Here is a 23,679-nt window from a genome sequence, read left to right as displayed (position 1 = left end):
ATAAGTTCAAAATAACTGTATAATTTCAAAATACCTTTATAAATTCAAAATACCTGTATAATTTCAAAATACCTATATAAATTCAAGAAACCTGTATAATTTAGGGAGATATGGTTGCTCACTTGGTAGAGTGTTAGACATAGAGGGTTCAATAACTGCCCAGATTAAATCAGGTTGTCAGACCTCAGGAAAGACACTTTGCTCTTTTTTTCTCAATATGCTATAGCCATTATTGCTCCACTCCAGTGGCCTAGTGGTTAAAGCATCCACCTTGGATGCAGGAGGTCGTGGGTTTGATCCCCAGCCGAGTCCTATCAAAGGCTTACAAAAATGGTACTAACAGCTGCCTCTTTTGACGCTCAGCATTAAGAGGTTAGTGTTAGGACTGGTCAGCCTGGTGTCAGGATAATGTGACTGGGTGGGACATAATGCTATATATCTGTGACATGATTCACCAGTGCTAGGCATCACAATAAACTGCCACACTGCAGGCATCGTAGCGATATAACTGAACAATTGTTAAAGCTACATTAAAAATCCAAATCACATGCACACACATAGCTATTATTGTGTTGATTGTGTCGTAAAAACCAGCCAAAAGTAAGCCAGTTGAATTTTACTATGTTGGACAAAAAAGTGTTAACGGACAATTGATGACTGCATGGATAACATTCATTTATAATTCCGATAAAAAAAAAAGATCCTGCAAATTTCTGTATTATAGACTGTAAATCATACAATTCCTATGTATGAGATATTTTCAACTGTTGTTTTGGTGCTATCATGTATTATATAAAAAAAAAGTCCTATATTATCTTGTATTATTTGAAAAAGTCCTATATTATCATGTATTATATAAAAAAGTCCTATATTATCATGTATTATTTGAAAAAGTCCTATATTATCATGTATTATATAAAAAAAAGTCCTATATTATCATGTATTATATAAAAAAGTCCTATATTATCATGTATTATTTGAAAAAGTCCTATATTATCATGTATTATATAAAAAAAAGTCCTATATTATCATGTATTATTTGAAAACGTCCTATCATTGCTCTTTATGTCAATTAAGAAATGTATGTTTTCCAAATATTTTTTGCTTCTGAAGTGATTAATAGCTATGACATAATTTCATTATAATTTTCAACAATTTCTCTTCTTAATTCAGAATATATCATCATAAGCGATTTTAAGATCTTGAAAGAATTATATTACAGTGCTAAGGTTACAGGTTAGCTCATGTTTTGTAATGCTACCATTATTGTAAGTGTTCAAATTTCTTATTTGCATATTTGGGGCAAACCAATGTCCTTGAACTTCTGTCATGTTTGCAGTTTCATATAAATTATGATTATTATATAATCTCCTAGCAAGATGAAAATAGAGGGATACCATTCTGTCTATGTCTAATGCCCCACACACAGCACATGGCCCTAAGCGCCCTCAGTTTCTTGATCTAGATATAAAAAAATAGGATATTTCTTTTTCTCTCAATGATTTCTCTTTTTCTTATTGTTATTTCATCAAATTTATTTCAGGTACAAAGGTATAATTTTGTTCAGATTGTTGCATTAATAAAAGGAAAATATCCAAATATATGTTACAAGTAGGATGTCCATTGTTCATAAAATAGCCTTCTGTGGATTCCTAGATGACTATTTTGGCTTCCTAGCTGAATGCCTCTTTGTTGGTTCCTAGATGCTCCTTTGTGGTTAGATTCTTTTGTGGGTTTCGAGCTGCCCTTTGTGGTTTGCTATATGCTTCCTCGATGCAATCTTGCGGTTTTCCAGATTTTCCTCTGTGGATTCCTAGATGCTTCCTTGATGCCTCCTTGCTTGTGGTTTTCCAGATGTTCCTCTGTGGATTCCGTGATGCTCATTTAGAATTGATTTAAAACTATATGTCCCTTTGTTGCATCCTAGATTCCCGCCCCTTTACCTGGTTGGTGAATTAGGGTTTAATATGAAATTTTGAGTATTGTAAAACCCAGTACACTAATTCAGTTGTAATATTGTAAAACCCAGTACACTAATTCAGTTGTAATATTGTAAAACCCAGTACACTAATTCAGTTGTAGTATTGTAAAACCCAGTACACTAATTCAGTTGTAATATTGTAAAACCCAGTACACTAATTCAGTTGTAATATTGTAAAACCCAGTACACTAATTCAGTTGTAATATTGTAAAACCCAGTACACTAATTCAGTTGTAATATTGTAAAACCCAGTACACTAATTCAGTTGTAATATTGTAAAACCCAGTACACTAATTCAGTTGTAATATTGTAAAACCCAGTACACTAATTCAGTTGTAGTATTGTAAAACCCAGTACACTAATTCAGTTGTAATATTGTAAAACCCAGTACACTAATTCAGTTGTAATATTGTAAAACCCAGTACACTAATTCAGTTGTAATATTGTAAAACCCAGTACACTAATTCAGTTGTAATATTGTAAAACCCAGTACACTAATTCAGTTGTAATATTGTAAAACCCAGTACACTAATTCAGTTGTAATATTGTAAAACCCAGTACACTAATTCAGTTGTAGTATTGTAAAACCCAGTACACTAATTCAGTTGTAGTATTGTAAAACCCAGTACACTAATTCAGTTGTATTGTAATTACAGGCCTCTGTGGATTTTATGTTGCTAATAATTCACTCATATTTCCTTACAGAAACTGATAAAACCCAAAATTATTTGCCATATTTATCCTTAAACAAGACCCTAATTCCCATCATCATGTTCAGTTACAAGATAACAAGAGGCTTCTGGAGAGTTTAGCAGTCCTAATAAGTTCACTGGGTCAATTCACATTTTCCTTTATTCTTTGCGTGGCTGTCCTTCTGTATTATGATTATCTCTTGTTAAATTTATGTTTTATTAATCCCATCCTATTCTTTAGAGGGGGATGCTTTTGGGCCATTAATTGGGGTGTGGCTTTCAAAATCGCTTATCTGACCTGTGCCCTGGATGAAGTTACCCATGCTTTAGAGGGTACCTGTTTGCAAGTTAATAAGGTAATCCCCCTAAAAGTATGTTTCCAATTTTTAAAAAATTCTGGTTTTAAAATTAGGGTAGGCTTTTAGGTCAGTCATTTTTTTTGCAGGGGGGGGGGGTAACCATAGAGAGAAAAAGTGCTATAGGGACAGCAGTGAGAAATGGATCATCAGGAAACACTTCTTTTTTGGCCTAAGAAACCATTGAATGGCCTAATGGGTTCAGAGGTCAGCTCATAATTGCCAGTTACTGTGACAACTTGTACATAGCTTTAACATACTTCTGTGTATAAAAGTTCCTTTCAGTGTGGACTGTTTAATTTAAACATATATCTTACATTATACATTAAGCACAGCTACAAATTAACTGATATCTGTAATTCTTCATGAATTTTGTTTCTATACACATCATGAACCAACAAAATTTGATTTTGGTTTATATTGAACCATGAAAATTGACATAAATGAAAATGAATTTTTTCAAAATAGGACCTTATTAGTAGTCCCAGGGACCTGGGAGTGGGGGGGGGGTGCAGAGTCATCTAGTGTGCCTTCTCCCCTCTGTCCTTGTGGGTTTGAGTCTCAGTTTTAGCCAATATGGACATGTGAGAAAGCTTGTCAGTAGCTTCCCATAAGTCAGTGGTTCTTACAAGGATTGTCATGGGCTTTTCCTCCACCAGTTATACTGGCTGCCATGTGTAGCCTATCATGTGCAGAGGTATGGTGTTACACCCAAAGCGACAGTTCACTGGTGCACGACACATACAGCCAACTTGCAGCAAATTGTAAAATGCTGAGTATTAACAAAGATGTCATAAAATTGTAATCTCTTCATTGACTTTATCATTTCTTTCAAAGGATTGTTATTGAAGTTATTAAAATTGTATTAGCATTTTTCTTTTCATGATTTCATACCAACCACCTCATTTTACATCCAATTTTTCCCTGAGTTCATAGGAGTACAATACATGGTGGTTACAATACAGACAGGTTTTAGGTCATATCAGTGACGGAATGTAATGATCATGTTTTATTCAGCTGCATAATTAACTTTGATTTAATATTAAAGTGAAAACCCATAAGTCAATGATATCAATATTAATACAATACTACTACTGCTGCTGCTTAGTTTAAAAACACCACTCCAGCAGCCTAATGGTTAGAGCATACGCCTCGGATGCAAGTGGTTGAGGGTTTTAATCCCAGCCCAGTCATACCAAAGACTTATTAAAAAATGGTACAAGCAGCTCCCTCACTGGGCGCTCAGCATTAAGAAGTTAGTGTTAGGACTGGTCGGCCTGGTGTTAGGATAATGTGACTGGGTGGGACATCATGCTACATGTCTGCGGCATGATGCCCAGAGTGCTAGACATCACTATAAACTGACACACTGCAGACATTGTAGCAATATGACTGAATTTGTTTAAAAGCTAAAATGAAAATCCAACTCACACACACACACTAGATTTAAATATTTGGGGAAAATTCTTTGTTGCATAATCTTAATTACATATTTAAACTGGATTACAAATTGATTTCTTTCACCAGCATGACTGTTTATTCCTAATGTAAGGACATGAAACATAAACTACATGTAGCTGTAATTAAGTATTCAACTGACTCAGTTGGCAGTTTTATCACACATTTTTTTCTTCTGTTTTTTGTAAGTTTGTCAGGGATCACATACTTTTGGATATGCACAATTTATTTCTCTTTCCTTGCTGTTAGAAGATAAAAAAGAATGACATTGATCAGAGATACCAGATGCAGCCTACATTTGTTGTAATCAGAAAACTATGTATAAATTATTTAGGGATTTGCTGACCAAAAGAAAACAATCCTTGACCTTTCTGTATACACTTGAAATTATATCCTCCTGATGAATACTGTGTGTAGATACTCCATCTACTAACCACCAGCTGGCAGTCAATTAATGCATATGGATCAACCATTTAACTTTAAGGGAAGGGGGTCTTTTGGGGGAAGAAATTGTCTGCTTAATATAGATTATAAATATTCTTGCACTGATTTATAAGGAAAAAAAATCTATTTTATTCATTATACCTGTAGAAATTGTTTTAGTTATCTTGATGTTAAAGACACCCAGCAATTTATAGTAAATAGCATGGAAAAAATTTAATTTGGAAATCACGAAAGCTCATTGGTAGGCTTTCTGTTCATCAACAGTTTATAACATTCATGGAGAATGTTGGATTTTAAACAAATTTGGCATGTAGCTTTTTATTGATGAGACATTGAGAGAGTTTAATTTGTACAATTTTTTTGTTTGTTTGGAAGAGTTGTGTCCCCGATTGCCTGTCATAAGTTTCATTACTGTAGCATAACTTTACCCAGGATTCTTGGATTTCAGCACAATGTAGGATGTGGTTCTATAATGGAAATTTAGTATGTGGTTCTATAATGGGAATGTAGGATGTGGTTCTATAATGGAAATTTAGTATGTGGTTCTATAATGGCAATATAGCATGTGGTTCTGTACTTGCAATATAGTATGTGGTACTGTATTTACAATATAGTATGTGGTAATATATATTGGCAATATAGTATGTGGTTCTGTATTGGCAATATAGTATGTGGTACCATATTGGCAATATAGTATGTGGTACCGTATTTGCAATATAGTATGTGGTACTGTATTTACAATTTTAGTATGTGGTTCTATAATGGCAATATAGTATGTGGTTCTGTATTGGTAATATAGTATGTGGTTCTGTATTGACAATATAGTATGTGGTTCTGTAATGGCAATATAGTATGTGGTACTGTATTTACAATTTTAGTATGTGGTTCTATAATGGCAAAATAGTATGTGGTTCTGTATTGGTAATATAGTATGTGGTACTGTAATGGCCACATAGTATGTGGTATTGTATTTACAATTTAGTATGTGGTTCTGTAATGGCAATATAGTATGTTGTTCTGTATTGGTAATATAGTATGTGGTTCTGTATTGACAATATAGTATGTGGTTCTGTAATGGCAATATTGTATGTGGTTTTGTATTGGCAGTTTAGGATGTCGTTTAGTATGTGGTTCTATAAAGGTGATTTTCCAAGGGCAAGTTCAGTTTTCCAGTCATCTCCTGCCAGGCAAGATGACTTTTGTAAAATTTGTAAATCCCTGAAGTTTGGTTCTTTTGGTATTTGTGTCGTTTGATTTACAGCATTATACAATATCACTTAGAGGATTTATGACAGGAATTATGACACCCTGAAAACACATCCTTATAAATATTCCTCTTGGAGCATACCTTTATTAAAAGTTTATTTGATTTAAACCAAATGTAGAATGCACTTTTATATATATTTCTCTTAAAAGTTTAATTCCAGCATCTCATGTTATCTTTAAAGAAGTTATGGCCCGTGGTTTCCAATTGTCCTTTGTTTGGCTTCCCAACATAATGTTACCAGGGTTTGTTAGATGTCAACTCAGTTTGGCTTTATAGTGAAGAGGTGCTGAATATTTTGTATTTCTAGCATTTACAGAAGTTATGGCCCCTGACTGCTTATCCTGCTAAACTTTGGTTTGAATATTATAACTTTATCAATGATTGTTAAATTTCAAGCAGATTTAGTGTGCATCAGATACATTCTGTTTATGGCTGTCTACATTATGATTCACGGTGTAATGGCTCCTCATTGTCCTTCCTTCTACACTTTGGTTTACACAGTGTATTATTTTACACAGGTTTTTTGGATTTTAATCAAATTTGTTTTTGCAGCTTTAAATTGAGATCCGTCATGAATTTAATTTTCACACATCTACTTCTCATAAGACCAGTGTAAAGATACAATATCATAAATTAATTGAAGTTTGCAGTAGCCCACTTTTTCAAATTTTTTTGCACCCTAGCAGTGCCAGGAATGATTCAACTTTAAGTGAATTTCACACATAACTTTAAATTGGTGAATTCCTGCTTTACATTGATTACCAGAAATTTAAAATAACCACTTTATAGAGGTATGGCTCATTATTGTTGAACATTTCCATTTGTTTCCACAAAATTTCTCTGTTTAAGGCCTGCTGACAAATTATAGTTTTCCAGCCTGTAAGAATTCATAATATAAGAGTAAAATCTGGACACCAATAAACGAAACAATGCAGCAGAAGGAATTTTGACCAATATAGTTGGGAATTTAACAGATGGTATCAAGGATAATGTGTACAACAGCTGTAAAAACTCTATTTGGAAAGGCCTCCCTTTATTATTGACAGAAAAGTTACAGCTGTCTTGAGAGTTTTTTTATCTTTATAATTTACATATGGTGTATCAGTAATGTCAAATACATCTAAGTAAAGTATACTAGGAAGTTTGCTTCTGTTTTTTTCTAACTTTGTATAAATCCACATGTGCAAGGGACAAAGTTATGCTGTTAAGTTCCATGTAGACTGTTGTAGCCATAAACATGCCTCTTAAAGTCCAGTATTATTGAGTTATGGCCCTTGATAACAAAGTTGCTTCTTAAGACAAGTACAATATATACAGATTTCAATAAATGAAACAGTTATTGTCAGAAGATGGCTAATTTAGGTTGAAAAATTATCTCACAAAATATGCAGGAAATAGAATTACAGTACTCTCCCATGATCAAACTCTCCACTGTAGCCGTAAAGAATACAGCCTTCTAGTGAGACTGTCTTATAATGAAGTACATGATACAGTACATCCTCATTATAACAATCCATGGTAGCCATACAGTATATTGCCTTCTAGTGAGACTGTCTTATAATGAATTACATGATACAGTACATCCTCATTATAACAATCCATGGTAGCCATACAGTATATTGCCTTCTAGTGAGACTGTCTTATAATGAAGTACATGATACAGTACATCCTCATTATAACAATCCATGGTAGCCATACAGTATATTGCCTTCTAGTGAGACTGTCTTATAATGAAGTACATGATACAGTACATCCTCATTATAACAATCCATGGTAGCCATACAGTATATTGCCTTCTAGTGAGACTGTCTTATAATGAAGTACATGATACAGTACATCCTCATTATAACAATCCATGGTAGCCATACAGTATATTGCCTTCTAGTGAGACTGTCTTATAATGAAGTACATGATACAGTACATCCTCATTATAACAATCCATGGTAGCCATACAGTATATTGCCTTCTAGTGAGACTGTCTTATAATGAAGTACATGATACAGTACATCCTCATTATAACAATCCATGGTAGCCATACAGTATATTGCCTTCTAGTGAGACTGTCTTATAATGAAGTACATGATACAGTACATCCTCATTATAACAATCCATGGTAGCCATACAGTATATTGTCTTCTAGTGAGACTGTCTTATAATGAAGTACATGATACAGTACATCTTCGTTATAACAATCCATGGTAGCCATACAGTATATTGCCTTCTAGTGAGACTGTCTTATAATGAAGTACATGATACAGTACATCCTCATTATAACAATCCATGGTAGCCATACAGTATATTGCCTTCTAGTGAGACTGTCTTATAATGAAGTACATGATACAGTACATCCTCATTATAACAATCCATGGTAGCCATACAGTATATTGCCTTCTAGTGAGACTGTCTTATAATGAAGTACATGATACAGTACATCCTCATTATAACAATCCACTGTAGCCATACAGTATATTGCCTTCTAGTGAGACTGTCTTATAATGAAGTACATGATACAGTACATCCTCATTATAACAATCCATGGTAGCCATACAGTATATTGCCTTCTAGTGAGACTGTCTTATAATGAAGTACATGATACAGTACATCCTCATTATAACAATCCACTGTAGCCATACAGTATATTGCCTTCTAGTGAGACTGTCTTATAATGAAGTACATGATACAGTACATCCTCATTATAACAATCCATGGTAGCCATACAGTATATTGCCTTCTAGTGAGACTGTCTTATAATGAAGTACATGATACAGTACATCCTCATTATAACAATCCATGGTAGCCATACAGTATATTGCCTTCTAGTGAGACTGTCTTATAATGAAGTACATGATACAGTACATCTTCGTTATAACAATCCATGATAGCCATACAGTATATTGCCTTCTAGTGAGACTGTCTTATAATGAAGTACATGATACAGTACATCTTCGTTATAACAATCCATGATAGCCATACAGTATATTGCCTTCTAGTGAGACTGTCTTATAATGAAGTACATAATACAGTACATCCTCATTATAACAATCCATGGTAGCCATACAGTATATTGCCTTCTAGTGAGACTGTCTTATAATGAATTACATGATACAGTACATCCTCATTATAACAATCCATGGTAGCCATACAGTATATTGCCTTCTAGTGAGACTGTCTTATAATGAATTACATGATACAGTACATCCTCATTATAACAATCCATGGTAGCCATACAGTATATTGCCTTCTAGTGAGACTGTCTTATAATGAAGTACATGATACAGTACATCCTCATTATAACAATCCATGGTAGCCATACAGTATATTGCCTTCTAGTGAGACTGTCTTATAATGAAGTACATGATACAGTACATCCTCATTATAACAATCCATGGTAGCCATACAGTATATTGCCTTCTAGTGAGACTGTCTTATAATGAAGTACATGATACAGTACATCCTCATTATAACAATCCATGGTAGCCATACAGTATATTGCCTTCTAGTGAGACTGTCTTATAATGAAGTACATGATACAGTACATCCTCATTATAACAATCCATGGTAGCCATACAGTATATTGCCTTCTAGTGAGACTGTCTTATAATGAAGTACATGATACAGTACATCCTCATTATAACAATCCATGGTAGCCATACAGTATATTGCCTTCTAGTGAGACTGTCTTATAATGAAGTACATGATACAGTACATCCTCATTATAACAATCCATGGTAGCCATACAGTATATTGCCTTCTAGTGAGACTGTCTTATAATGAAGTACAGGATACAGTACATCCTCATTATAACAATCCATGGTAGCCATACAGTATATTGCCTTCTAGTGAGACTGTCTTATAATGAAGTACATGATACAGTACATCCTCATTATAACAATCCATGGTAGCCATACAGTATATTGCCTTCTAGTGAGACTGTCTTATAATGAAGTACATGATACAGTACATCCTCATTATAACAATCCATGGTAGCCATACAGTATATTGCCTTCTAGTGAGACTGTCTTATAATGAAGTACATGATACAGTACATCCTCATTATAACAATCCATGGTAGCCATACAGTATATTGCCTTCTAGTGAGACTGTCTTATAATGAAGTACATGATACAGTACATCCTCATTATAACAATCCATGGTAGCCATACAGTATAGTCTTTTAGTGAGACTGTCTTATAATGAAGTACATGATACAGTACATCTTCGTTATAACAATCCATGGTAGCCATACAGTATATTGCCTTCTAGTGAGACTGTCTTATAATGAAGTACATGATACAGTACATCCTCATTATAACAATCCATGGTAGCCATACAGTATATTGCCTTCTAGTGAGACTGTCTTATAATGAAGTACATGATACAGTACATCCTCATTATAACAATCCATGGTAGCCATACAGTATATTGCCTTCTAGTGAGACTGTCTTATAATGAAGTACATGATACAGTACATCCTCATTATAACAATCCACTGTAGCCATACAGTATATTGCCTTCTAGTGAGACTGTCTTATAATGAAGTACATGATACAGTACATCCTCATTATAACAATCCATGGTAGCCATACAGTATATTGCCTTCTAGTGAGACTGTCTTATAATGAAGTACATGATACAGTACATCCTCATTATAACAATCCACTGTAGCCATACAGTATATTGCCTTCTAGTGAGACTGTCTTATAATGAAGTACATGATACAGTACATCCTCATTATAACAATCCATGGTAGCCATACAGTATATTGCCTTCTAGTGAGACTGTCTTATAATGAAGTACATGATACAGTACATCCTCATTATAACAATCCATGGTAGCCATACAGTATATTGCCTTCTAGTGAGACTGTCTTATAATGAAGTACATGATACAGTACATCCTCATTATAACAATCCATGGTAGCCATACAGTATAGTCTTTTAGTGAGACTGTCTTATAATGAAGTACATGATACAGTACATCTTCGTTATAACAATCCATGGTAGCCATACAGTATATTGCCTTCTAGTGAGACTGTCTTATAATGAAGTACATGATACAGTACATCCTCATTATAACAATCCATGGTAGCCATACAGTATATTGCCTTCTAGTGAGACTGTCTTATAATGAAGTACATGATACAGTACATCCTCATTATAACAATCCATGGTAGCCATACAGTATATTGCCTTCTAGTGAGACTGTCTTATAATGAAGTACATGATACAGTACATCCTCATTATAACAATCCACTGTAGCCATACAGTATATTGCCTTCTAGTGAGACTGTCTTATAATGAAGTACATGATACAGTACATCCTCATTATAACAATCCATGGTAGCCATACAGTATATTGCCTTCTAGTGAGACTGTCTTATAATGAAGTACATGATACAGTACATCCTCATTATAACAATCCACTGTAGCCATACAGTATATTGCCTTCTAGTGAGACTGTCTTATAATGAAGTACATGATACAGTACATCCTCATTATAACAATCCATGGTAGCCATACAGTATATTGCCTTCTAGTGAGACTGTCTTATAATGAAGTACATGATACAGTACATCCTCATTATAACAATCCATGGTAGCCATACAGTATATTGCCTTCTAGTGAGACTGTCTTATAATGAAGTACATGATACAGTACATCTTCGTTATAACAATCCATGATAGCCATACAGTATATTGCCTTCTAGTGAGACTGTCTTATAATGAAGTACATGATACAGTACATCTTCGTTATAACAATCCATGATAGCCATACAGTATATTGCCTTCTAGTGAGACTGTCTTATAATGAAGTACATAATACAGTACATCCTCATTATAACAATCCATGGTAGCCATACAGTATATTGCCTTCTAGTGAGACTGTCTTATAATGAATTACATGATACAGTACATCCTCATTATAACAATCCATGGTAGCCATACAGTATATTGCCTTCTAGTGAGACTGTCTTATAATGAATTACATGATACAGTACATCCTCATTATAACAATCCATGGTAGCCATACAGTATATTGCCTTCTAGTGAGACTGTCTTATAATGAAGTACATGATACAGTACATCCTCATTATAACAATCCATGGTAGCCATACAGTATATTGCCTTCTAGTGAGACTGTCTTATAATGAAGTACATGATACAGTACATCCTCATTATAACAATCCATGGTAGCCATACAGTATATTGCCTTCTAGTGAGACTGTCTTATAATGAAGTACATGATACAGTACATCCTCATTATAACAATCCATGGTAGCCATACAGTATATTGCCTTCTAGTGAGACTGTCTTATAATGAAGTACATGATACAGTACATCCTCATTATAACAATCCATGGTAGCCATACAGTATATTGCCTTCTAGTGAGACTGTCTTATAATGAAGTACATGATACAGTACATCCTCATTATAACAATCCATGGTAGCCATACAGTATATTGCCTTCTAGTGAGACTGTCTTATAATGAAGTACATGATACAGTACATCCTCATTATAACAATCCATGGTAGCCATACAGTATATTGCCTTCTAGTGAGACTGTCTTATAATGAAGTACATGATACAGTACATCCTCATTATAACAATCCATGGTAGCCATACAGTATATTGCCTTCTAGTGAGACTGTCTTATAATGAAGTACATGATACAGTACATCCTCATTATAACAATCCATGGTAGCCATACAGTATATTGCCTTCTAGTGAGACTGTCTTATAATGAAGTACATGATACAGTACATCCTCATTATAACAATCCATGGTAGCCATACAGTATATTGCCTTCTAGTGAGACTGTCTTATAATGAAGTACATGATACAGTACATCCTCATTATAACAATCCATGGTAGCCATACAGTATATTGCCTTCTAGTGAGACTGTCTTATAATGAAGTACATGATACAGTACATCCTCATTATAACAATCCATGGTAGCCATACAGTATAGTCTTTTAGTGAGACTGTCTTATAATGAAGTACATGATACAGTACATCTTCGTTATAACAATCCATGGTAGCCATACAGTATATTGCCTTCTAGTGAGACTGTCTTATAATGAAGTACATGATACAGTACATCCTCATTATAACAATCCATGGTAGCCATACAGTATATTGCCTTCTAGTGAGACTGTCTTATAATGAAGTACATGATACAGTACATCCTCATTATAACAATCCATGGTAGCCATACAGTATATTGCCTTCTAGTGAGACTGTCTTATAATGAAGTACATGATACAGTACATCCTCATTATAACAATCCACTGTAGCCATACAGTATATTGCCTTCTAGTGAGACTGTCTTATAATGAAGTACATGATACAGTACATCCTCATTATAACAATCCATGGTAGCCATACAGTATATTGCCTTCTAGTGAGACTGTCTTATAATGAAGTACATGATACAGTACATCCTCATTATAACAATCCATGGTAGCCATACAGTATATTGCCTTCTAGTGAGACTGTCTTATAATGAAGTACATGATACAGTACATCCTCATTATAACAATCCATGGTAGCCATACAGTATATTGCCTTCTAGTGAGACTGTCTTATAATGAAGTACATGATACAGTACATCCTCATTATAACAATCCATGGTAGCCATACAGTATATTGCCTTCTAGTGAGACTGTCTTATAATGAAGTACATGATACAGTACATCTTCGTTATAACAATCCATGGTAGCCATACAGTATATTGCCTTCTAGTGAGACTGTCTTATAATGAAGTACATGATACAGTACATCTTCGTTATAACAATCCATGATAGCCATACAGTATATTGCCTTCTAGTGAGACTGTCTTATAATGAAGTACATGATACAGTACATCCTCATTATAACAATCCATGGTAGCCATACAGTATATTGCCTTCTAGTGAGACTGTCTTATAATGAAGTACATGATACAGTACATCCTCATTATAACAATCCATGGTAGCCATACAGTATATTGCCTTCTAGTGAGACTGTCTTATAATGAAGTACATAATACAGTGCACACTCATTATAGCTCTCCATGGTAGCCATACAGTTTATTGCCTTCTAGTGAGACTGTCTTATAATGAAGTACATGATACAGTACATCCTCATTATAACAATCCACTGTAGCCATACAGTATATTGCCTTCTAGTGAGACTGTCTTATAATGAAGTACATGATACAGTACATCCTCATTATAACAATCCACTGTAGCCATACTGTATATTGCCTTCTAGTGAGGCTGTCTTATAATGAAGTACATGATACAGTACATCCTCATTATAACAATCCATGGTAGCCATACAGTATATTGCCTTCTAGTGAGACTGTCTTATAATGAAGTACATGATACAGTACATCCTCATTACAACAATCCATGGTAGCCATACGGTATATTGCCTTCTAGTGAGACTGTCTTATAATGAAGTACATGATGCAGTACATCCTCATTAGAACAATCCATGGTAGTCATAAAGTTTATTGCTTTAAAATTAGGTACATTATAAAGATAATTTACAGCCAATAAGGACATGTGATCCATGACAATACTGATCTATAACAGAAATGGTGTTATAATGAAGGCCTTGTAATGAGGTAATGCTGTAGACTGCCTGATGAATTATATAATACAGTGCCCCCTCATTATAACACTGTCCATGAGAGCCATACAGTATGCTTCCTTAAAGTGAGATGCCTGTATAATGAAGTACATGACACAGTACTCTCTCATTATAATTAAATCTATGGGGGCCTAAGAGTATACAACCTTGTGAGATGCTTTGATAATGAAGTACATGACACAGTACTCTCATTATAATTCTTTCTATGGGGGCCTTAGAGTATACAATCATGTGAGATGCCTGTATAATGAAGTACATGACACAGTACTCTCTCATTATAATTCTTTCTATGGGGGGCCTTAGAGTATACCATCATGTGAGATGCCTGTATAATGAAGTACATGACACAGTACTCTCTCATTATAATTCTTTCTATGGGGGGCCTTAGAGTATACCATCATGTGAGATGCCTGTATAATGAAGTACATGACACAGTACTCTCTCATTATAATTCTTTCTATGGGGGGCCTTAGAGTATACCATCATGTGAGATGCCTTATATTGAAGTACATGACACAGTACTCTCTCATTCTAATTATATCTTTGGAAGCTATTGAATATACCACTTTATAGTGAGACTGCCTTATATTGAAGTACATGATACAGAACTCTCTCATTTTATTATATACTTTAGTGTGAAATATAGACTTACTGGCAAAATAATTTTTATATTTTTTTCATTCCTATATTTTCATATGTGCAGTATATATTCTTATGTTTTCAAATATGACAAATATATCTTATATGTTCACTTATGAAAACATAACACAAAGCTTAATTGTGTGTGTCCAAAAATATCTTAAATGCAGTACTTTGTGAGCTAGAACTATTAAATAGAAGCTGCCATACATTTTGAGTATGGAAATTAATCTTTGGTAAAGAAATTTTACCAGACACATTTGTGTTTCTCTGAAGTTATTTGCCCTTACTTCCTTGACAACAATGACAAACCCAGTGTGGAGCATTGCTAAATCAGACTCGTGTGATTTCAGACAGGGTCAAATTGTTTACAGAATGACAAATATGTAATCTACTGTGACAGATTATGTCAACCCAATCCTGCCACTTTCTGAAGTCACGTATTTATATGATCAGGCCATGAAAGTAGGGTTAATTTATGAAAAAGGGGTGGGAATGAGCGTGTTGTGACGAAGAGTGACTTTAATCTTGTATACTTTGATTCTGGGGCAACTTTAAAACATAATAAAAAAGACAATTCTCTTTTCCTACATTAATACCAGATAAATTTCATCTTATGGTACCAAGAACTTTATATTTTAACTTGAGGCTTCACCACTTGTTAAAATATGATTTAGATACCACATGATGAAATAGATCGAGTATTTACACAGGAAATGAAAATATCCTCTATATAATTATGTCCATAGGAACCACAGACTGTCTTATAGCGAGGTTGTCTTAAAATGAAGTATATGGTAAATGTACTTCTTTGTTATAAGCTGTTCAAAGGTACCATATACTGCCTTATAGTGAAATTCTCTTATAATGAAGTGTATGGTACATTACTTCCTTGTTTTAATGCTGTCCATAGGAACCACAGACTGCTTTATAATGAAGTATATGATACATTCCTTGTTATAATGCTGTCCATAGGTACCACAGACTGCCATATAGTGAGATTGTCTTATAATGAAGTATATGGTACATTACTTCCATGTTCTAATGCTGTCCATTGGAACCACAGATGCCCATACAGTGAGACTGCCTTATAATGAGGTATATGGTACATTACTTCCTCTTTATAATGCTGTCCATAGGAACCACAGACTGCCATGTAGTTTATATATTTGATTACAGTCCTCACCCTCCTTGATTTGTCTGTAGCATTTGACACAATAGACCATGATATATTACTTCACCGTCTCCAGCATGTATTTGGCATTCATGATACAGCCTTACTTTGGTTCAAGTCCTACTTGGTCAACAGGACACAAATTGTATCTGCAAATGGAATACACTCCAGCCCAGTTGATCTATGTTGTGGTGTCCCACAGGGGTCTGTTCTTGGGCCTGTTCTTTTCATTCTGTACACTCGTTCTCTCTCAAGTGTCATAGATCATCATCCAGTGTCTCACCAATTGTATGCTGATGACACCCAAATATACAAATCTAGCCACCAAACTGAAGTTGATGCTACCATCCAAGGTGTAGAGAGGTACATTTCTGATGTGAAATCATGGATGACATGTAACAAGCTACAGAAGAATGATGATAAAACTGAGGCCATTCTGATCACAACACAAAGACTTTCTCATTCACATCCTTTACCTCAAACAATAAATATCAGCCACACCAACATTAAATTCACACAGTCTGTACGAAACCTAGGTGTTACTCTGGACAGTACTCTCACATTGCACCAACATGTCATGAACATATGCAAGGCTGCATATCTTGAGCTGAGACGCATCAGCTCAATTCACAAATATCTTTCAGTTGATGCCACTAAAACACTTGTGTGTTCATTAGTACTTTCAAGACTGGGACTATTGCAGCTCAATTCTGTCTGGTTCATCTCAATGTCTGCTCCAGAAACCTCAAAAGGTTCAAAACACAGTTGCTCGGCTCATACTTAGAGTACCACAATTAGAGCACACCTCCCTGCTGCTCTGTACCATACACTGGCTATCCATTTGATCCAGAATCAAACTAAAAATTTGTTCTCTGTGCTACGTTTCACTGTCGGACTCTAGTCCAACATACTATCCAACCTCACCCATGTGTACACACCAGCAAGATACTTACGCTCCTCTTCTGACAATCGTATACTCATTATTCCTACTATGAAAACAAAGTCACATGGACAGCGTTCTTTTGCATACCAGGGCCCAGCGACATGGAATGAATTGCCCACTGAACTTAGACACAAAGACACAGTGATCACATTCAAGAGGGCTCTCAAAACTCACTTATTTCGACCGCAAGAAAACACTTAAAGACCTACTAATGTTTCCTACCTTAAATATTCTCAGCATGTTTTTTAAAATTATTTTCTATTTTCATGGTGTTTATTTTTGTAGTCATATCATTTTATGCTTTTTATCTTATAGGTGTTGTCTAATGTTGCAAAGCACTTAGAGCTTCTAAAGATTAGGCGCTATACAAAGTCCTCATTATTATTATTATTATATAGTGAGATTGTCTTATAATGAAGTATATGGTGCATTACTTCCTCATTATAATACTGTCCATAGGAACCACAGACTGCTTTATAATGAAGTATATGATACATTCCTCGTTATAATGCTGTCCATAGGTACCACAGACTGCCATATAGTGAGATTGTCTTATAATGAGGTATATGGTACATTATTTCCATGTTCTAATGCTGTCCATTGGAACCACAGACCCCCGTACAGTGAGACTGCCTTATAATGAGGTATATGGTACATTACTTCCTCTTTATAATGCTTTCCATAGGAACCACAGACTGCCTTATAATGAAGTATATGGTACAGAACTTCCTCTTTATAATGATGTCCATAGGAACCACAGACTGCCTTATAATGAAGTATATGGTACAGTACTTCCTCTTTATAATGCTATCCATAGGAACCACAGACTGCCTTATAATGAAGTATATGGTACAGTACTTCCTCTTTATAATGCTATCCATAGGTACCACAGACTGCTTTATAATGAAGTATATGATACATTACTTCCTCATTATAATTACGTCAGTAGGTATCACAGACTGCCATATTGGTAGATTGTCTTATAATGAAGTATATGACATATATAACTTTACTACCACTTAATGAAATGGATTCATGACCATTCTTGGTTTGTGACAGGAACTGTGTTATAATGAAGGGTCTTATAACAGGAACTGTGTTATAAGGAAGAGCCTTATAACAGGAACTGTGTTATAAGGAAGAGCCTTATAAGGAGGGAGTGCTGTATACAAGTGCATGTTATTGGCGATTATTAAGTACATAAAATCCTCAGTAAGAGTGAACAAAAGTTGAATGTGATTTGGCGCAACGAGTGTGGTCTTATTTTTAAATAACAATTTGTCTATTCTGTGCATGTATTGTATAATTAACTGTACATAACTGGAAGGAGGAGGCCTGATTTATTGAACATTATTTTAAATGGGTAAAATTTTAAAATCATATAACAGAGCTTGGTTTTTTGCGGTCAACACCAAAATCATTGTCAAAGTAGAAATCGCTGATATGATTTAAAAGAGCAACAACAAGGTCATCCCCTACCAAGCAGTTCCACTCTCTAGTCATACCTGCTTGATTGAGCCCTGCTTGTAAGTTATTATAATGTACTGTCACAAGTTTAGAGAAGGTTATAAAGTTTTGTTTAAATAAATTTATTTAATCTTGATCAAGGAGATTCACTTTGTTTGTAATTTTCAACTTTTATTCTTCACTTTCTTGTTTTTTTTAATGAAGAAATTATGAAGCTACACTCCAGTCCATGGTAATACAAAACAGCTGGATCTCAACAGTTAGCTGGTGAAAAGTAGATTGTTTGTAGGATGTTTAGATTTTCCCCAAACAAACAACATCTCATTGTTTATTTGCATTATGGTGGAATAATATAAACCAACCAGTGCTCTGATGAATTCCAAGTTTTGGGAAATGTTTGACACAACTGTGCTTATGGTTTCTAACTTCTGTCCCTCATCACCCTAAATTTTTGTTTCAGTTTCTTCTTCTCCAGATGCCCCTTTATTGTTGATTAAAATCTTAATGTAAGAATTTGTGTTTTGTAAATGAGAATTTAGTCACTTATAGTGTTCTTAAGGAGAGAATATTCCTTTTTTTTATAGTGCAGTAACTGGAGCTGTTCTTGTTGCTATGTTCTTGCCATTAAAAAAAACAGGCTTTTGATAACAAGTCCTTAATATGAAAATTTATATGTTTATTCATCTGGCATAATATAAATTTAGGCTGCATTGGAATAATTCAGTTTGTTACATTAATGGATGATATTGGAGTAAAGTGCCCATGGATGATGTGGTGCCATTAGTGAGTCACATTGAATTAAAGTTCCATTAGTGAGTTACATTGAATTAAAGTTCCATTAGTGAGTTACATTGAATTAAAGTTCCATTAGTGAGTCACATTGACTTAAAGTTCCATTAGTGAGTCACATTGAATTAAAGTTCCATTAGTGAGTCACATTGAATTATAGTTCCATTAGTGAGTTACATTGAATTAAAGTTCCATTAGTTAGTTACATTGAATTAAAGTTCCATTAGTGAGTTACATTGAATTAAAGTTCCATTAGGGAGTCACATTGACTTAAAATTCCATTAGTGAGTCACATTGAATTGAAGTTCCATTAGTGAGTCACATTGAATTAAAGTTCCATTAGTGAGTTACATTGAATTAAAGTTCCATTAGTGAGTTACATTGAATTAAAGTTCCATTAGTGAGTTACATTGAATTAAAGTTTCATTAGTGAGTCACATTGACTTAAAGTTCCATTAGTGAGTCGCATTGAATTAAAGTTCCATTAGTGAGTTACATTGAATTAAAGTTCCATTAGTGAGTTACATTGAATTAAAGTTCCATTAGTGAGTCACATTGAATTAAAGTTTCCTTAGTGAGTTATATTGAATTAAAGTTCCATTAGTGAGTTACACTGAATTAAAGTTCCACTAGTGAGTCACAATGACTTAAAGTTCCATTAGTGAGTCACATTGAATTAAAGTTCCATTAGTGAGTCATAGTGAGTCACATTGAATTAAAGTTCCATTAGTGAGTCATAGTGAGTCACATTGAATTAAAGTTCCATTAGTGAGTCATAGTGAGTCACATTGAATTAAAGTTCCATTAGTGAGTTACATTGAATTAAAGTTCCATTAGTGAGTTATATTGAATTAAAGTTCCCTTAGTGAGTTACATTGAATTAAAGTTCCACTAGTGAGTCACATTGACTTAAAGTTCCACTAGTGAGTCACATTGAATTAATGTTCCATTAGTGAGTCATAGTGAGTCACATTGAATTAAAGTTCCATTAGTGAGTCACATTGAATTAAAGTTCCGTTAGTGAGTCACATTGAATTAAAGTTCCGTTAGTGAGTCACATTGAATTAAAGTTCCATTAGTGAGTTACACTGAATTAAAGTTCCATTCAGAGGATAAGAATCTTTATATTTACCAAGCAAACACATTTTAGAATACTGAACACTTCAGTACTGTATTCCCTTTTCATACAAAAATATAATAATTTGTGCTAATTTACTGGTAATAAATGCCAGAAATTACATCCATATCTATGGAATTTTCTCCAAAGTTTCACTCTAGTACTCAGAACTTTATTCATCCATTAAAATCTCAGGTACACAGAAAGTATAAATTATTTTATAATAGTCCCTACAATACTCAGTCAGGTACTCAGAAAGTATAAGGTATTTCATAATAGTCCTTCCAATACTCAGGTACTCAGAAAGTATAAGGTATTTCATAATAGTCCTTCCAATACTCAGGTACTCAGAAAGTATAAGGTATTTCTTAATAGTCCTTCCAATACTCAGGTACTCAGAAAGTATAAGGTATTTCATAATAGTCCTTCCAATACTCAGGTACTCAGAAAGTATAAGTAGTCCTGTTGATGCACTCCAATACACAGAGCCTATTTCATCTATTATGATCTCATATTCAGAAAGTAACAGTTGTTATATAATGGTCCCTCCAATGCTTGGAACCATGGTCCCTCCAATACTCATAACTTTTTTGTCTATTATAATCTCAGCCAGGTACTCAGAAAGTAACAGTTGTTATATAATGGTCCCTCCAATACTCGTAACTTTTTTGTCTATTATAATCTCAGCCAGGTATTCAGAAAGTATCAGTTGTTTGGTAATGGTCCCTCCAATGCTTGGAACCATGCTCCCTCTAATATTCAGGATGTTTTTAATCTCAGTCAGGTACTCAGATAAGTTCCTGTTACAGAGTGCTGTAATGGTCATCTAATACTTGGAACCTGTGTCCCTCCACTATATTCAGAATGTTTATTATCTCAGTAAGGTACTCATAAAGTACATACATCAATGTGCTGTAATGGTCATGCAATACTCAGAACCATGTTCATCCAATACTTGGAACCTTTTTCATTTATTATAATCTCTCAGCCATTTACTCAGATGGTATCAGATTTATCCTATGATGGGTACTCCAGTACTCAGAGCCTTTTGTATCTTAATCTCTTTCAAAAGAGGCATGTGAAGTGTCAAATTTTGAATTACAGAAAATTTTAAAGTTGAATGCATTGAGCAATTAAAGTCTTATCGCATTTAAGCCAGAAAGTTCTTTGTGATGGATCACTTCAACCTTTCTTCGTTCATCTCCTCCCTCCATGTCAGTGTAAACTTCAAAGGAACAGCATTCCGACCCAGTGAAACTGACTGGGGTATCTTAACACAGTCCTCAGAAAGTAAACATTTGTTTTATCCAACCCTAACCGCATGGTAGGAACCTATGTCCACTTATCATATATTCAAAGGGATATTGTCACGCACTGTTGTACACAGATTCTGAGCTGTCTAAGTCTGATGAAAGGAATTATTTCTTTGGGAAAGATTAGGGACCCTTGTCTACAATTGGGTAGAATAAATATGGGCATACACTTTAGAGCAATCTGACTTATGGGCATACACTTTAGAGCAATCTGACTTTACAGTGATGACCCTAGTCAAAATTCTTCACTCTGAATATTTCCTAGAAGATGGAACTTAGTCTTGACTCCGGTGAAAGCAAAAAAGTGGTTAGTGCTTTCCTCGTGAAACAAGGAAAGGACCAGGTGGTCATCATGTAAAAAGAAAGGCATGTTTAGTGCTAGGACACACAAGTTCTGAAAGAAGCAGCAACAAGGAACAGATTCTGAGAGGAAGACGAGGCAGTCCAAAGACAGGAGTATGGGAAAAAGAAAGAAAGAAGGAAGTCCATGAAGGGGAAGAACAGAATAGAGTTTAGGAAGGATGAACTAAGAGACATTGACATATGGTCAAAGTGAATGAAGGTGATACAATCGATCGTGGACATTGCACTCTCTTTACCTCTCATTATGATGATGTAATAAATCCAAACTGACACACCTGTTAAATTCTACTTAGATAATCTAACTTGAAGTGGAATTGCCGTTTTAATTTGCTCTGATTAAATTTGTTATTTTCTTGTCAAAAGGGGGCTCATATTATTTATTTCTTCTCAGAATTCTCGCTCAGTTCTCTGTTGAAATTCCATTCTTCTTTTACTCCCGCCGGGCTATAATATCAAAGGAGGTCATCCTCTGGATAACGCCAGCCAAACCCAATTAACCACCCCTCTTACTAAGAGGGCGACATTACAAGGAGGTATACAGGAATGACAGTTAAGTACTTGGGCAATTCCTTCCTTCCTTCCTTCCTTCCTTCCTACCTACCTACCTACCTACCTACCTACTTACTTGACCAAACTTGGAATGTGTTTGCAGTTTGAAGAAGGTGCACTTGAGAATGCTCCTTCAAAAGTAGGTCATTAAGACCTGTTTTACATAATTTTCTCAAATATTCTGACTCATTTCGTCACAGGTGCAGGGGTAGTTTGCTAACTAGCCAGCATCTCCAATGGATAGTTCTGACCTTTCAGTCAAGCTGGGCACATTGACCAATCAAAAGTAGGTATTGATTTCGCCGTGTTCACTAGTTGCTATCCATCATATTTGCTCACAAACATGAGACCACGCTTGATTCTCTCGTATTACATTGCACAAGAATGTAAAACATTACGCAGAAAATCACTGAAAATATGACTGAAAAATGATTTACCATTGTGCTTGGGGCACATCACATGCAGAATGTCTTTATTATGAAAGGATTC

General features: G+C 34.7%; 1 protein-coding gene across 3 annotated transcripts in view; it reads left to right on the top strand.

The window, feature by feature from the left end:
* LOC149803978 (uncharacterized) overlaps positions 1-23,679 on the top strand; it is a 170,245-nt gene that overhangs the window by 9,402 nt on the left and 137,164 nt on the right. Inside the window, exon 2 of one of the 3 annotated variants that reach the window (XM_089953834.1) lies at positions 23,391-23,476. The exons of the other annotated variants lie outside the window; for them this stretch is intronic. The gene's annotated coding sequence lies outside the window, so the exon portion shown is untranslated. The remainder of the gene's footprint in view (positions 1-23,390; positions 23,477-23,679) is intronic. 3 annotated transcript variants of the gene reach the window in all.

Source organism: Sinohyriopsis cumingii, chromosome 3 (genome assembly GCF_028554795.1).
Source record: "Sinohyriopsis cumingii isolate HCF-2022 chromosome 3, ASM2855479v2, whole genome shotgun sequence".
Taxonomy (NCBI): domain Eukaryota; kingdom Metazoa; phylum Mollusca; class Bivalvia; order Unionida; family Unionidae; genus Sinohyriopsis; species Sinohyriopsis cumingii.
The sequence above is the reverse complement of the archived record's forward strand: the minus strand, read 5'-3'. Positions and strand labels throughout refer to the sequence as shown.